The sequence below is a fragment of the Salvelinus alpinus genome, chromosome 20 (assembly GCF_045679555.1).
Source record: "Salvelinus alpinus chromosome 20, SLU_Salpinus.1, whole genome shotgun sequence".
Taxonomy (NCBI): Eukaryota; Metazoa; Chordata; class Actinopteri; order Salmoniformes; family Salmonidae; genus Salvelinus; species Salvelinus alpinus.
In genome coordinates this window covers 7,776,471-7,780,902 of record NC_092105.1, presented here as the reverse complement: position 1 = coordinate 7,780,902, position 4,432 = coordinate 7,776,471, and the positions used below count along the sequence as shown (strand labels likewise).

General features: G+C 45.9%; 1 long non-coding RNA gene across 1 annotated transcript; it reads right to left on the bottom strand.

Moving 5' to 3' along the window:
* Positions 1–312: 312 nt before the first annotated feature.
* On the bottom strand, positions 313–4,119 carry LOC139546254 (uncharacterized). Its single transcript, XR_011669187.1, has 2 exons — positions 3,859–4,119; positions 313–1,122 (listed from the first exon to the last, which is right to left on the bottom strand). It is a non-coding gene; the product is annotated as an uncharacterized lncRNA (long non-coding RNA).
* Between the last annotated feature and the right edge of the window lie 313 nt (positions 4,120–4,432).

Below are 4,432 nucleotides of genomic sequence, written 5' to 3'. Positions count from 1 at the left end.
GCAAAATCGGCAGTGTATCAAATACTTGTTCTCCCCACTGTATATATATATTTGTAGTCCTGGAGAGTGGTGTGAGGTACACTGAACTCGAGAGCCACCTCCCTCAGGCTCCTCCCTGCACCTCGACAGCAGCCTGTAGCTTTTCGGAGGTGTAGCTGCGCCGTTGCTTGGGCTCTTGTTGGGCCGTTCCCTTTCCAGACATCTCCTGTCAAAATAAAAGTCGTTTTTTGTTGTTGTGTGTTCATGCAACATTATTTATTATTAAGATGGTTCCAGGGAAATGGACTCACAAATGTTGATAACATTTCCATGTAATCCAACATAACGTTTATTGGATATGTCATGGAAAGAGCAGGTGTTGATAACGTTTTTGTACACTCAGTGAAAACGTTAGGAAGGAGTGAGTTGATATTATAACTGTTGTTAGTTATTTCTGTTTTTTATATTAATTATGTTTATTTAAATTGTATTTAGAGACATAATGGTGAGTGCAAGTTAATTACTCATGAGTTTATCAATACAGTAGTTCATTCAATCAATAGTACATTTTTTTTTTCATCATTACCATCATGACTCTCGAAAGCCGTGACAGCCGCAGTATACTCTTGAAGCTAGCGTTAGCATAGCCCTAAACCTCTTCAAATTCGACACAAACCTTCAAACAGGTATGTAATGAAACATTTCAAACTCTTTTTAGTGTTTTAATTTACATTTTAGAGAAAAGTTGGACAAATCAGGTGGAAAGAAATAAGCTGTTCCCCATACAACATATCTCCCCCCCTTTCACTATCACTCAGTAGCCTTCACTCCCCCCGCCGCCATTTAAAAAAAAGACCCGGCGAAGCTCCACTACCTGCAGAGACAGGCAGCATCAAGTTCTCGTGGTGGATTTTGCTGGAAAGGGGAGAAATTGTGTTTTACATATTACAGTTGACCTGGAAGTATTACATTGTTTGGGGTGCTAAAATAAGGTCAAATGTACGGAACAGCGCGACGTACAAAAGTGCGTTAGACATGGACATGAATTATGTCTCTTCTTCTCCGCTAGCTTTCTGCTTTGGTTGCTGGAGTCCTCCGCTGTGGCGGTCTTCGAACCAGTGGATGGATTGATTCCAGCTAAATCTGTGAAAACAAAAGAGCACATCCAGACAACAAGGATTATGCCTCGTGATGTCTTTAATAGTGTCTGAAGTGTGCTGCATTACCTCTGTACATTGTCCCCGGTTCAAATAACGGCTTCGCATGACGTGTTTATGCTCTGACAAAAGGATCCTTTCAAACTTATCAACATATTTTGATTCAATTACCCTGCCAAATCAAGCGGTCATACAAAATACCTCAGTTTAAAAGCCCCCAAAGGAATTCTCCAAAGGAAGAAGCATCGTTTTGTTTACCTTTGGATGCGTGAAGCCTCCTCTTGGTACTTAGAATGAGGAAAAAGGAGCCAGTGCTGCTACAAAGTTGTAGTGGACTGACATCACAACCTCCGTCTCACTGCCAGGGCTGATCTCAGGAGGTCTGTCATTACCATCACTCCCAAGCTATTCAAAATTGGCTGATGCATCTGTTCAATTCCATATATGTGAAACGTTCCTCTTGATTGACCAAATGATTAATGAACATTGCAAGGTCAAGAGAGACAATGGCCTCAGAGAGGTCTTGACCAAGGCAAGGAAGCAGTCCAGGCTGGCAGACATGGTAGTACCATGACCAAGGCAAGGAGACAGTCCAGGCTGGCAGACATGGTAGTACCATGACCAAGGTAAGGAGGCAGTCCAGGCTGGCAGACATGGTAGTACCATGACCAAGACAAGGAGGCAGTCCAGGTGGCAGATATGGTAGTATCATGACCAAGGCAAGGAGGCAGTCCAGGCTGGCAGACATGGTAGTACCATGACCAAGGTAAGGAGGCAGTCCAGGCTGGCAGACATGGTAGTACCATGACCAAGACAAGGAGGCAGTCCAGGCTGGCAGACATGGTAGTACCATGACCAAGGCAAGGAGGCAGTCCAGGCTGGCAGACATGGTAGTACCATGACCAAGGCAAGGAGGCAGTCCAGGCTGGCAGACATGGTAGTACCATGACCAAGGTAAGGAGGCAATCCAGGCTGGCAGACATGGTAGTACCATGACCAAGGTAAGGAGGCAGTCCAGGCTGGCAGACATGGTAGTACCATGACCAAGACAAGGAGGCAGTCCAGGCTGTCAGATATGGTAGTACCATGACCAAGGCAAGGAGGCAGTCCAGGCTGGCAGACATGGTAGTACCATGACCAAGGTAAGGAGGCAATCCAGGCTGGCAGACATGGTAGTACCATGACCAAGGTAAGGAGGCAGTCCAGGCTGGCAGACATGGTAGTACCATGACCAAGACAAGGAGGCAGTCCAGGCTGGCAGATATGGTAGTACCATGACCAAGGCAAGGAGGCAGTCCAGGCTGGCAGACATGGTAGTACCATGACCAAGGTAAGGAGGCAGTCCAGGCTGGCAGACATGGTAGTACCATGACCAAGACAAGGAGGCAGTCCAGGCTGGCAGACATGGTAGTACCATGACCAAGGCAAGGAGGCAGTCCAGGCTGGCAGACATGGTAGTACCATGACCAAGGCAAGGAGGCAGTCCAGGCTGGCAGACATGGTAGTACCATGACCAAGGTAAGGAGGCAATCCAGGCTGGCAGACATGGTAGTACCATGACCAAGGTAAGGAGGCAGTCCAGGCTGGCAGACATGGTAGTACCTAAAGCTCATTAAATAGACAATTCAATTTGACACCCCATGTCTTGGTCATTAGCTTCTATGTACCGTGCAAGTTCTTTTGTAGGACTGGGAAGTTCTTGTTGAACTGGATTTGTGGATTTGACTCAAATGTTGCCCTCTCAATGTCACAAGACAAAAATATGTGATCTGGCTAAGATTTTCCACAAAGCCGCTCGAATCCTCCGAGCTGACAAGGTAAAGGTGGTTCACCCGCTGTTCCCCGGGAGGCTGTCATTGTAAATACGATTTTTTTTATTAACTGACCTGCCTAGTTAAATAAAAAATATAGTACATGGTCAAGGCCAGTGTTTATCCACTCCAGTCCTCGAATACCCCAACAGTACACATCTTTATTGTAACCCCTGACAAGCACACCTGATACAACTTGCCAACTAATCAAGTCCCAAAGGAGTTGAATTGGTCCGGGGCTACAACACAAATGTGTACTGTTGGGGGTATTTGAGGAGACAAAGAAGTAGGCGAATGCAGGCCTAACTCACGACACTCACCAGTTTAAGAACCCTAAAAAAGATTTGTGCCGCCTGAGGCGGTTGTTAAAATCTTAAGTTAGAGCAGCTCGTACAGGTCACGGATCTCAGCCTGCAGGACTTGACTGCCAAGCAACTTGAGCGGTTTCTCATTATCCTCCAGGACACGTTTTAAATATGTACCTAGCTAGCTAGATACAATGCAGTTACACAAACGCATGAAAAAAAAACGTTATAATACAGCACATTGCTGATGTAAATTGTGTTTTTATCTAGGTTCGTTAGCCTAACTTGTACAGAGTATGTTGCTCTGGCATCAATCAGTTTGAACACTCACTCCATCCATTCATCGTGTAGCTAGCTTTGTGACACATCGTCAGCAGTCTGTACTCCGGATCGTGAGGCCCAAAGCAAACGTGTAGCTTGCAGTAGTGTGCACCAAGGCCCAAAGCAAACGTGTAGCTTGCAGTAGTGTGCACCAAGGCCCAAAGCAAACGTGTAGCTTGCAGTAGTGTGCACCAAGGCTTGTTTTCGTTTGCAAACGTAACTGGCTCTTATTGTACAGCGAAAATACGCTCCAAATAGTTTGTGCACAATTGAATAATGACATACCTGTTGAGTTACTGAATGGTATACGGACAGTTGAAACTGCACTTGGAAAAAGTATATTTACTTTATGCCACAGTTCTTCAGCCGCTCTTCCTTTTCAACACAAAACAACAAAGTGAAAGCCAGCCAATTAGAATCAAGGAAATATACTTATTCTTCTTCGGTGGGGTTTAGCGGCGGTTGGCATCCAACGTTATTACATTTACATTTAAGTCATTTAGCAGACGCGCTTATCCAGAGCGACTTACAAATTGGTGCATTCACCTTATGATATCCAGTGGAACAACCACTTTACAATAGTGCATCTAACTCTTTTAAGGGGGGGGGGGGGGGGGTTAGAAGGATTACTTTATCCTATCCTAGGTATTCCTTAAAGAGGTGGGGTTTCAGGTGTCTCCGGAAGGTGGTGATTGACTCCGCTGACCTGGCGTCGTGAGGGAGTTTGTTCCACCATTGGGGTGCCAGAGCAGCGAACAGTTTTGACTGGGCTGAGCGGGAACTGTACTTCCTCAGAGGTAGGGAGGCGAGCAGGCCAGAGGTGGATGAACGCAGTGCCCTTGTTTGGGTGTAGGGCCTG